This window comes from Mustelus asterias, chromosome 27, assembly GCF_964213995.1.
Source record: "Mustelus asterias chromosome 27, sMusAst1.hap1.1, whole genome shotgun sequence".
Lineage (NCBI taxonomy): Eukaryota > Metazoa > Chordata > Chondrichthyes > Carcharhiniformes > Triakidae > Mustelus > Mustelus asterias.
In genome coordinates, this window is record NC_135827.1 from 16077152 (window position 1) to 16090431 (window position 13280).

Consider the following 13280-nt stretch of genomic DNA (forward strand, 5'->3'; position numbering starts at 1 on the left):
CGGGCCGCTAATTCCCCAAAAGTGGGGAGCTGGTGTATTCCCCACTAGAGTGAAACACTCTGGCGGGGTGGGAGAGACTAGCAAGCCTGGAGAATTCAGTCCCAGACCCGCTAATGGCATTCAAATTATATGTAAAATATTATGTAAATGCTAACCCCACCTTGCCACCGATTTCCAGCGCGGTGTAGACCGTGCCAAAAATCCAACGCTGGGAGACGTTAGTGAGGCACGAACATTCGCGGGAATCTCGCAAATCGCCCCCCCCAACCCCCTGCGCAATTCTCCCAGCCTGCTGCGCTAAAAAAGTAGCGTTGCGGGATGGTAGAATCACCCCTCCCAGGGATGAGTCCACTGTTCTTTACGGATCGTTTCATATCAACCTGAAGGGATAGACGGGGCTTCAGTTTAATATCACATTCAAAAGATGGTACTTCTGACAGTGCAGCGCTCCCTCAGTACTGCACTGGAGTGTCAGCCGAGAATTTTGTGTTCAGACCCTGAAATGGAATTTGAACCCACGATATTCTGACTGAGAGGTCAGAGTTCATTCACTATACCACAGCTGATGCATTTTAGTGCGGCCAAATGTCTGTGTGCTCACGTCTATCACGTCATCCCCGCTATACAACCTCTGAAAGCTGAAGTGTTTGTTGAGCATCTCCACCATTCCTTCCCCTTAAAGATGGCCTTTTACATCTCGAATAGTCCCTGCCCTTTCACCACTCTGTGCTATAGAATGCCTGTGAACTAAATTCGAAGTGTGGGCTGAACAATGGGCTGAATGTTACCAGACCCCCACCAGTGTATTTGTAATGGGGGAGAAGGTGGAGAGAGTGGTGGGTGGTGTGCAAGCGGCAAGCCCGCTACTTCCTACCCAGCCTCGAGTTGTCTCCCATGTTACAGTGGGTGGGTAAGGGGACGGGGTGGGGTGCAGGGCTCAGGCAGCTCACCCTGAGGTGTGTGGCGTTTACACGTTCTCCCCGTGTCTGCGTGGGTTTCCTCTCAATGCTCCAGTTTCCTCCCACACTCCAAATTTGTGCAGGTTAGGTGGATTGGCCATGTTAAATTGTCCCTTTGTGTCCAAAGATGTGTGGGTAAAGGGGGATTAGCGGGGTAAGTAAGTGAGGTTACAGATATTGGCCGTGGGAAAGGGCCTGGGTGGGATATTCTTTTGGAGAGTTGGTGCAGACTCGATGGGCCTCCTTCGGCACTGGATTCTATGATTCCATCCTCTTCTTCCACTATAATACTTACAGGAGGGTTAGGTGGAATAAACACAGGCAGCCTGGCAGCTTTCGCTACGAGGGCTGCTGTTGGACTGGATAAGTTGGGGGATGGGGGGGTGGCGGGAGGGGGTAGGGTGTGGATCCTTCTTAAGGTGAGTCACCTGTGCTCAACAAAAGCAGCCCTCCCCCAAGAGCATATCTCCTTCAGCATCTTCCCATTTCTAAACCCCCCCTCCAACCTCCCCAGAGGATTACTCCCTGGAGGTTGCTGGAGTCTGTCAGGCGAGCCCCTCCAAAATCCCCAGAATTGCCTGAAGTTCAGGATCCAGGACACTTCCTGAGGGATTGCTTGCAGTTTCACCAGTGGCCAATACTAAAAGCTGGTGTAGACGGGTCTATAGATCTCTCGGCCAATCAGGTTGGCAGAGAGCTCTCTAGGGCAGGGCTTCCTCGGAGGCAGGGGGCGGAAGTTCCACTCTGACTCAATCAAAGCTGTCCTCATGTAATAACGTTACTTTCTGTTGGGCGATTGCAGACCAACCCGGACTTTTCAGTGGCCGTTTCTTGGTCATTATTAGACTTACAATTCCAGATTTTTATTGAATTCAAATTTCGCCATCTGCTGTGGAAGGATTCAAACCCATGCCCCTGGATTACCAAGCCAATAGCAATGCAACTACAGCACTGCCTCCACCAGCATCTTGCATTTATTTCAGAATGTTGACAAGCTGACTGCAGTCAAGGTTTTTCTGAGAAAAGTGGGAGGGGTACAATCCACAAATAGGTGGATCTGGTTATATGCTATGGTATGGTTTCATTTTCCAGTGAACTGTTGGCTTTCTGGTTACTGAGCTGTGCCGTGCACCTTTGGCCCACATTTGTCGAGTTACAAAAGCTAAAGGAAATATATTTGCATGAGTGCAGAGAGATGTTTGAACTCGGGAAGTATCTCAATGACTGTTAGGCCCAGGTGAAGGAGGTGGCCTTCAGAAGACATCCAAGTTTGAAGTTTTCCTCACGCTCTGAAGATTGTGGGCTGAATGTGGGAGTGCGGCAGGTAAGGAATGAACACAATTTTAAAGCCCCCTTCGATGAGTGGGACACTGCACAAAGACTGCCACCCAGTGGCAGTGTTTAAAAACTTGGCCTGCGTGAGGATCACCCTCATGAGGAAAACTGTACTTTTGTTAGGGACCTCCTTACAAATACTGATTAAATAAAGGAGTCGACCCCGAACTCTTGGGGAGAGACAAAATTTTAAAATATCTTTAACAGAATTTCTCAATTAAATGCGAATGAAAAGTGAGATTTGTTCGAGGCATTTCAGCAATATTGCGAAGGCACTGATTCACATTTGAGTCTGGTTTTGTAGAGTTTAGTGCCACAGAGTGTTCGGTTAACAGGGAAGTGTTGGCCAGCAATTATTAAGACGGGCTTCTGATTTTGACATGTATTTTTCACAGGGAAGAAGCTATGGAGAATTCTTTGCAAACGGATCAATTTGAGGAACCACAGGAGTCCACGGCTACAAAAATTGAGGTAATTGTGACTAGTCAAATTTAAAACAGCTACAACCCTCTTGTCAGATAAACCACACCAGCTCTGCAATTTGAAACATGCTAAAATATGAAGACTATAAATAGGGTGGAGTTGGCACAAACAGATTTGTCCAAATAAAGGTCTGTGTGGTTTTGTAGGCCAGTGGCAGCGCCCTCTGCTGCAGATCTCGGAGCTCCGGGTTCAAGTCCAACGCCAGGACTTGTTGGCCACGGAAGGAGCATTCATAACCCGATTCAACAGGCTGATAGACAGCTCAGGAATCCTTCCACCACTATTCTCCAAAGGGTTAAAAAAAAAAGCCTGGGTGTGAAGATACGCTTAAAAAAAGATTTACTTTTGTGTATTATATTCACCTTTACTATACACCACCGCAGATACACGAACCTCGGTAGGCCTAGAGTAGAGTTTACAACCTGAGGATTCCCTCATCTACCACTATCCATATCAGGCAGAGTCAGTGACAGCTAAGGTTTCTGACACTCAGAAGGTTGCTGGAGGACAGGCCCCTGCTGAGTACCAAGTCCCATGATGAGCTTCTGGGATTGGTCCTAATGTTGGAGAGGCAGACACAGGCAAGAGAACATCAGGCACAGCTGTCAGAGGCCGTCAGCAGACTGGGACGAAGGATGGAGGAGTCCGTCCACGTTCTGTCTGATGTGATGCTTCCAGCATGCCAATGCATCAACGTCTCCACTGAAAATCTCCAGCCACCTTGGAGATCCAGGTCCAGCAGTTATTTGCCTGATTTGGGCTCGGACCTGCATACCATCACTCTAACCACAGCAGATTTCTGCAGTGGCTAGGTGAGAGGGGACTGGGGCACCTCAACTTCTCTCCAGGTGTCCCTTCTCCTCATGGAGTCAGGGAGGGATCATCGGGCAACCAGAGGGAGGTGCAGTACCAGCAAGGCATCCCAGTGGCATCCACTCAGGACACTCCAAGGTACCCTCCCGCTCCACCTCCCCTCTGCCAGTGACTGCTTTGGACCAAGGCACCCTCAACAGACTGGAACCCTCAAGGCCTCGGGCAGCAGAGGATACCCGCCAAAGTTATCCCAAACAGGGCCTAGGAGTCAGCAGACTGCCTCCATCCACCTCTCCTACAGATGTCAGGGCTGTACCGAGACATAGTGGTAGGATAACAAGAATGGTAGGTCCCTGGGGAGTGTTGTCGAACAGAGAGACCTCGAAGTGCAGGTACATAGTTCCATGAAAGTGGCGTCGCAAGTAGGTAGGTAAAGAAGGCATTTGGCATACTTGCCTTCATTGGTCAGAGCATTGAATACAGGAGATGGGACGTTATGTTCCAACGGTACAAGACATTGGTAAGCTCACATTTGGAGTACTGCATACAATTCTGGTCGCCCTGCTATGGGAAGGATGTTATTAAACTGGAAAGGGTGCAATAAAGATTTACAAGGATGTTACCGAGGCTGGAAGGTTTCAGTTATAAGGAAAGGTTGGATAGGCTGGGACTTTTTTCCTTGGAGCGTAGGCGGATGAGGGGTGACCTTATGGAGGTTTGTAAAATCATAAGGAGCATAGATAAAGTGAATAGCCAAGGTCTTTTCCCCAGGATAGTGAAGTCGAAAGGCATAGGTTTAAGGTGAGAGGGGAAAGATATTGGAAAGGGACCTGAGGGGTAGCTTTTTCACACAGAGGACGGTGCGTATATGGAATGAGCTGCTCGAGAAGGTGGTAGAGGCGGGTACAATTACAACATTTAAAAGACATTTGGACAGATAAATGGATGGGAAAGGTTTGGAGGGATATGCCAAACGCAGGCAAATGGGACTAGCTCAGTTTAGGAAACCTGGTCGGCATGGGCCAGTTGGGCCGAAGGGTCTGTTTCTGTGCTGTATATCTCTCTGTGACTCCAATTAAGAAGTTTTGAATGCACACTGGTGACATGGGTATCCACTTGTTGGGGGCAACTTTGAGACCACGTTAGCCATCAGCATAAAAGGCAAAGAGGGCCCAAAATTGTGCGAGAGTTGGGAAATGAGTTTCTCACGGGCAAAATCTTGTTTCCTGATTTTCCACGCCCCTCGCCCTTAACATAACGAGGTTCCGTCCAGGGCAGGAACCTCACTTCAATAGATATTAATAATTACAGGGTTTTCCCGCAATATGTTCCCCCTCACTGAATATTCACACTCTCATCGGTGTGACGTCACCGAAGTTCACAACAGGTTTTTAAAAGCTTGAAGCAGTTGTGGAGAACCCACTGGGGACACAAAGATAAGTATCGTCCCCCAGGGGAAGAGGCACATGCCCGCACTGCCCCTGGCGCCATCTGGCAGCAATAACCTGGCAGTGCCAGGGATGGAACCTCTGGGGAGGGGTTTCCCTGAATGTGTCTGGGGAGGGGGGCACCCCCAATGCCTATCCGGGTGTGGGGGTGGGGTGGTCTGCATGCCGACTTTCTAGACTCAGCCAGCACTCTGTGCACTTAGGGGAAGATCCTGCCCATCACTTCTGTAAATGTATGTTGCATTAATCAACTCCAAGTCTCATATATTCAATTGATATTCAGTGCGATTCTATGTCCACATTCATTCAAGTTTTATTTATTAGTGTCACAAGTAGGCTTACATTGACACTGCAATGAAGTTACTGTGAAAATCCCCTAGTCACCACACTCCGGCGCCTGTTCGGGTACACTGAGGGGAGAATTTAGCATGGTCAATGCACCTAACCAACATGTCTTTTGGACATCAGAAATGTACTCCACCTCATCCAAATGAACTCCCATCTAGATCCTCAGTTGCGTTAATTCTCGCACAGTCTTACCACAGTGAGAAGATTTTATTTCCACATCTGCAAAATCAGCAACGTCGCGTCATATGTCACAACACATCTGTCACTCTTAAATCTCAGGGCGACATCACTTGACTCAGGAGAATAGTTCCTCAAGCTTAGTGATTATCCTGCTGCTGTTGCACTGATGTCTGTCGCGTGTGGACAAATATTTATCGTGATTAATGTGATAATCGTTTCTCCAATGTGTAGTTTCCAGTGGCGTTGACCTTTATGAGAGTAAGTTATTGGTAAAGGCATCATTCATTAAACTCCATCGGCTTCCATGCTTCCCCACATTGCTCTTGTCTCTGCGCTTAAGGTTGAATGTTATTTCCATGCTTAGTTCCTGCTGTTCCCACACATGATGCTGAGCTAGGGAGGCAGAGGTCATTCAGGAACATTACAAATGTCTGCAGGAGGGGTATGAGTATGGGATGGCAGACGTGTGAGCTTATCCTGGTGAATTTGTATCCTTACCCCTGTGAGATCCTTGTGTAAGGATAGAACAGAAAACTCAATATGGAATCCATTACATGACAGTGTACTCATTGACTTAAGGTATATAGAACATAGAACATTATAGCGCAATACAGGCCTTTCGGCCCTCGATGTTGCGCCGACCACTGATACCAATCTAAAGCCCCTCTAATCTACACTATTCCAATATCATCCATTTCTAGAAAGGATTGGTTTTGGAGAGCTCGACCATGTCAAGGACTGCCATGCTCTGAAAGTGATGCTTTAGCACATCTGAGTTCTCGCAGGATTTATGAAGAGAAGATATTGTCATTGATTGCTGTGTCAATAGTAATTGGGCCACATTTCTCCCTAATCCAAAAGTCACCCAGGACAGGAACTTGTCAGGCTTCCGATGATCACATGGTCCTGAGCGTCTGTAATTAACCAAACCATTGTCCTGCTGAGGCACTCTCTGTGAGGACAATGCAAACCATCCTTGCAGTGCTGGGTGCATGTTGTAGAGTTACAGGTCACTGCAACCTGATTGGGGGTCAGTAGCAAGATGATGCCTCTGCATTATTGCACTCCTGAGAGCTGGTGATGGGAGAAATGGAGTTTTCCGGATGCTGCTCCCTCTTAAAATGACCAAGTGCAAACCATTGAGGAATGCTGTGTGTGTGAGCTGCGTTACTAAGCTGGTGTCATACTGACATGAGTGCATCTAGATATCAACTGGTTCCTCGTCTGTCTGAAAGCTGCCAGACACACTGACTTGGTGACATCAAGGAATCACTGTGTGTAGTTGCTTAAGGATGTGTGCTAGGGTTGTGCTAATCGGACTGCACAGTAGTCACATGCTCCTAGGGCTTTCCAAAGATAGCTCAATTGTTCGGGCAGAAGGTGATTAATGCTACTTCCATGATCATTGTGAGATTTCCAACCTTTCCTGAGATGTTCAAGCTGAGGGTGAAAGTGTGGGTATATCCCTTGCATCGAAGGCCGAAGGAAACTTCAATTGTGAAAAATTGTCTCCACTTTATTCCTCCTGGAACCTTGTAGCTATGAGGTTGTCATGGGCACCTCTGTCACAATGTGTCCCTGCAACAGCATCCTCATGTGGCTTGTCTGAATCCTTGCCTTCTTCAGAGCCATTCTCTTCAACATCCTCCTTATCCAAGGAGATGTCTACCTCCTCAATGTCTCCCTTGGGCAAGACATTCCCCCTTTGCAGCACAAGGCTATGCAGAGTGCAGCAAATCACAATGATGCAGGACACTTTCTGCGGTGAGTACTGGAGAGCCCTGCCTGACCAGTCCAAACGTCAGAAGGAGAGCATTAGCTTGCAAAGCAAATGGTATTGGATACCCTTCAAGTCCTTGTGATGTGATCTGCTCATGGAGAAGATGGGAAATGCTAGCCACCACAAACCTAAACAAGTGAAGGCGCCCGTGGTATTGTCTTTAACACATCTCCATGCTCCAATTCTGTAGACCCTTGGTTGTGCTAAACATCTGTGGATCTTGTGCTCCTTGGCAGCATCTGGGACTTCTTGCTTCTCAGGGCAATGATCTTCCCCGAGCTGTCCCCATCGACAAAAGCCCTTCTTTTCCTCATTCTAATCACAGGTATCAACAAGGCAGTGCTACCTACAGCCTGCATTCTCCAATCCGTATATCTATAAACATATAATTGGGCAATCATTGTAATTCTCCTTGAATGGTTTCCCTCCATCTCCAAGCCAAGAATCCAACCTCACGCCCTTAATCCGCCCTCATTCTATACATGGCATCCTCCTTAGACATGGCCTCATTCACAATGAGGTCGTCATTAGCCTCAATAAACCCCTTTATTGTAACCCTCAGTCTTGCTATTGTCTGTTCACCTCCAGTAGCCCAACAATAACTGTCAATACCCAATCCTGTATGTCTGTCATGTCTGTAAGCATGGTGCGTTGTAAGTTGTGACTAGTACACTGGGAACACTGAGGTGTGTCGTGCCCTTTTATCTTCTGTGCAGCAGACGTGGCCCTTGATTGTTTGATCCTCCTTCCTTTTCACATGTCCTTGTGAGGATCAAGATGACCATCAAGACCAACTGCACTGCACTGCCAAATCTTAATGGATTCTCACCTGAATTGGTACAGGAGCAAAGCTCATTCATTGTGCATTAAACCCAACACTTAACTAAATCGTGTTCTTCATGGTTTGAGCAAGAAATTAATAGGATGTTCCTTCAACCTGCCCAAAATACAGGAGAGTGCCCATATACCTGGAGACAAATCCTATATTGATTTTTTAAAAAATTTCAAGCTTGTTTTTCAAACTGTGACACTGATGACTGCATGTGAACATGGTGCTCATCACTTTGGTAAATGTGACCAGTTTCCAACCTCCCCAATCACCCATCAAGTTCCTTCCATCCTCTTACATATTCGCTGCCTCCTAACTCCCATTCCTCGTGTAACAATCCAACATCCCCGTTGCCCTTGACCCTACCACTGTCATGTCTATATTCCTGTTTTCCTCTCTGTATCCTTCAATATTGATGCCCGTTGCCGATCTGACCCCTCCCTTCACGAGGCAGCAGATACCCGCATGATGACATGCTCAGCACGACTGCTAAGTTTCAAAATCGAAAACCAGTTTGGTGTAAAGTGAAAAGTGGGTAAATGTACCAACCTTGACCAGTGTGCAGTAACCCTTTTTAACCCTTTTTAACTCGGGTGTTTACACGGTGAGATGAACGAAGGGGACAAGTGTCAGATAAAGGTCCAACACAATTTTATTGAATATTGAATATTTTATCAAGGAAAAGCAATTAAACAGAAAGCATTAAACAGTCTCAAATCTACACCAGTTCTCAACTAACACGGACATCTGAGGATTCGCTACACCCTATCCATGCCCCATCACTATATTTGAGCTGTTTGTCTGACTAGACTGGTAATACCCGTTCAATAAGCCCGAAAACATGCTGTTCCTCAGTCTTTGAACGATGGCTGATGTTTCAAGGTCTGTGTCAATTTGGGCTTCCTCTCTCATCGAGGGCTGGATCTGGTCTTTGGTTCATTTCACTGGGGTGGTCTTCTGGATCTGGTCAGTCTGGTGATGCTCGCCACGAGGTACAAAGAGCTGGAGATGTTGTGCTGCTCGGCTGCCAGTCAAAGGTCCTCTCTGGAGATGCTGTTGAAGAAGGTGCAAAAGCAGAGAGAGCTGGGTCTTCAGGTTGCTCTCTTCATGCCCTTCTCCAAGATTCTGTGGTCTGTGTCACATTATGCCTCTGCCCTCCTACTGAGCTGGGTGCCACCAAGTCTGGTAGCATTCTTTTTACAACAGAGGTTCATTGAGGGTGTTTTAAAACAATGTGGCCATTAGCACCTGGCCAGGCACTTCCAGGCCTGTCTGGTTTTGATGGGAAGTTGATTCTCAATGGTTTTGCTGCATGAAAATTGTCATGAATACTGTCTGTTCCAGCTCTGCAGTTTGCAAATTGCAGGGTCTGGCTAGGTTTAAACTTGGCTTCCACATTGGGTTTTTAACCCATGCTGATGAAATGATATCAGTATTTCTGTAACAATCCTGGGGGTCATGGGTCACCTGGCCACAAGTGAATCGTGCCTGCGTGACATCACACCGCTGGGGGTGGAGCATCCCATGAGGCCGGAAGCTACAGCCATTAAATAATATTTAAATTAATATAAATCCATACAAATACATGCTCTTTCCTTGGGCCTGAATCTGATCACCTCACCAGCAGGGAAGATCTCAAACCAAGATCTCACTGGCGCAAATCCCGTTATGGCCCTCTCGCCAGATTTAGCAGCCATGAAAGGATTTGCTTGTGTGGAAAACGGGCCCACTAAATCTCACCCATTGTCTGTGATCCTCGCCACAAGCTCTTCCGTTTTCATTCATGGCAACTGATTTAAACTGAGAAAGATGGTTCACAACCTTTGTGTTATTATTCACACAAAAGTTGTGTTTCTGGTCACTTACCCACACCACCATCAATACTGCCTACTTCCACCTCCATAACACTGCACAAATCCAACCCTATCTCAGCTCATCCACTGCTGAAGCCTTCATCCGTACCTTTGCTGCCTCTAGATTGATCATTCCAGTGCTCTCCTGGCTGCCTTCCCATTTTTCATCCTACATCCAATATTCTGCTGCCTGTATTTTAACTTGCTCCAAATCTCATTGGCTGTCACTCTGTGCTTGCTGGCTTTCGCTGGCTCCCAGTCTGACAATGCCTCCATTTCAAACACTATGGCCGGAATTCTCCCATCCTGCTCGCCACTGGAATTTTAGCCGGTGCGTTGCAGACAATGTGAAACCCCATTGACAGTCGGGTGGGAATTTCCGGCTTTTAGACCAGCGCGGCTGGAGAATTCCGCCCCATGTCCTTGTTTTCCACATCCCTCCTGATCTCTCTAATCCTACAAACCTAGATCTCTGGCCTCTTGGGCATTCCTGATTTTTATCATTCCACATTTCCTGAACTGCCTGGTATCTAAGCTCTGGAAGTCTCTCTCTAAACCTTTCTGCTGTAAAGATGCTTCTTAATACCTAACTCTTTGATCAAGCCTTTGGTCAGCTCTCCCAATATCTTCTTCTATGGTTATGGACGGGATTTTACAGCCTTGATCATCCCGAAACCATAAAATCCTGCTCCAGGTCAATGGAGCTTCCCATGCTCCGCCCCTCACCCACTCCAATTCCCGTGGCGGGAGGTAAACTTCTGGCCTCAGTGTCAATAAACGCTTTTTAAGCACATTGGGATGTTTTTGAACCATAGGATCTCTACAGTGCAGACAGAGGCCATTTGGCCCATTGAGTGTGTACCAACTCTCCCAATGAGTATCATACCCAGCCCCTCCCCCCTAACTCCGTAGCCCTGTGCATTTACCATGGCTAACCCACCTAACCTACACATGTTTGGACATTAATTTAGTCTGGCCAATTTACCATGGATAACCCACCTAACCTGCGCATCTTCGGATTGTGGGAGGAAACCGGGGCACCCGGAGGAACCCACACAGATATGGAGAGAATATGCAAACTCCACACAGACACACAAGGCTGGACTCAAACCCGGGTCTGGTGCTATGAGGCAGCAGTGCGAATCACTGTGCCACCGTGCCACATTAAGTGTGTTTATATAAATGTAAGTTGCTTCCTTTACTCGCATTGGCTAACCTCATAGGACTGGGGCCAAATATTTGTAGATTCCTGTGTATTTGAGCGTGTTTGAAGGTGCATCACAACAGGGTGATACAATTTCAGTACACTGCCATACAGGCTTGGGGCCGAGGCTCTTCCACTCAGATTTTAATCACTGCCACCATGCCCACAGTCATTTGTTTCTCACAGGGAGATGGATAATAAAAAAACTCTCTTTTCTGCCCCAAACCCTGTCTCTGTATTTTCCTACATCTCTTACCAGTGTTGGTGTGAAGCACAAGCTGCTCAGAGCTGGTCCTCGAGCTGATAAGAATAGTTTGAGCAGTAAAACCCAATCTCTAAGGAACATTGTTAGTAGGATCCAAGTTGGTTGGTAAAGCAGAAACCAAGATGCAGAACTTTTTTTTAATTGAGAGAGTTTATTAACTTGTTCAGTCTCTCAGTTCTCCTCCCACTCAGCCCAGTGTCCCAGCTATCCCCCATTTATTTGGAGCGGGATCTTGAGCTGGTGTTCACCGTCCATGGGATCAGTGGAGGGGGCTCAATATCCGGCGAAAGCTGGAAGTTGCGAATCTTGCCGGCGAGATCGCGCCTTCTGATTTTCTCCACCCCTTGCCAGCGATGCAATAAATGGATTTAAAGATTATTAATACACCCCCTGGCAGTATATTGACCACTCACCATATTATCACACCACACCGACGGGTTTACAGTCTAGATGTGAACCTGTTGTGGGAATCTGCCCAGGGATGTAAAGGTCAGTATAGCCCCCCCGGGAGAAGAGGGGCAGAGCCAGGCAGTGGTCTGGCACTGCTCCCTAGCATTGTCAGGTTGGGATGAGGGAATTGGGGTTGCGGAGGATGCTTCATGGGGTGAGGTGTTTGGTGGGGGGGTATGTTCTGATCAGGACGCACTTTAAACATGGTGCTCCGATCTCGGTGCAGCCAGATTTTGCCGGTGTATTTACGTCCTGCCCTCCCTGCACGTGAAACTCGCCCAGTTGTCTTTTTTTGACAGTGTGGGAAGATCTGAAGAGTAAACCGACGTGTTTCAACGTGCCGTTTTTCATACTGGAACCAACACTCTGCCAAATTCTGTTAAAATCGCCCTCACGTTCTCAATTAATATCCATCACCCATTTCCCTTAACCTTAATAATGTTATTAACAAGCCTTAACTATGTAGTTGACAAGACATTAACAAACATAAGAACATGAAGCCATTCAGCTCCTCAAGTCTGTTCTGCCATTCAATCAGATCATGTTTGCTCTGTATCTAAACTACAACTCCCTGTCTTGACTCTGCAACCCTTAATACCCTTTTCGAAAGAAGAGTTGATAAATCACAGTTTTGAAATTATCCACTGACATGCCTCCGCATCAAGCCTCAGCAACTTTTTGGGAGTGTTCCAGATTTCCACATCCTTGTGTGAAGCAGTGCTTCCTGACCTCAACCCTGAACTCCTCTGCCAGAGGAAACAGTTTCTCTTAATTGTCTGAGTAATTGATCTCATTTATATATGCCTGGCAGTTATAGTGTTCATTTGAGATTACGGTGCTATGCTTTTTTTTCTAGTTCTTCCTGAGTGTTTAAGCATCAACGTTGCAGTTGTAATTTCCTACTTTATGTGGTGTCTTTTTTTCTCTGCAGTGGAACTTTGACTGACAGGTGAGATATGCAATATTTAGTGACCAGTTTTAGTGCATTGTGCTTGGGCTGTTTGCGCTGTGTTGAAACCAACATAGAATCCCATAATTCTGTTTTTGTTGACTAATTTATTAGTTGGAAACCTACCTTGTGTAACAAAGTGTGGATGCAACAAGTAAATGGACTTCTTAAATCAAAGGGAAGTTGAACTTCATATTTATCACAATAATGGGCTAGCTTACATGAACACTGAGCACCATCACACTATCCCTCACTATTGCAGATGCTTATAAATGGATCTTCAAGACTTCTAGTTTATGAGCATGCATGTATGGTTTGCGACCCGGTCACTTATTTTCCATACCTCACCACTAAGCTTAAGCAATTTTAATTCTCCACTATAAA

The 13280-nt window shown here is 46.7% G+C and overlaps 1 long non-coding RNA gene across 1 annotated transcript in view; it reads left to right on the forward strand.

Annotated features, from left to right (window-relative positions):
- Positions 1–2195: 2195 nt before the first annotated feature.
- The window catches only part of LOC144479852 (uncharacterized), a 48694-nt gene continuing 37609 nt past the window's right edge, over positions 2196–13280 (forward strand). The window contains exons 1-3 of the long non-coding RNA XR_013495581.1: positions 2196–2283; positions 2690–2765; positions 12879–12896. This is a non-coding gene — a long non-coding RNA (uncharacterized LOC144479852). The remainder of the gene's footprint in view (positions 2284–2689; positions 2766–12878; positions 12897–13280) is intronic.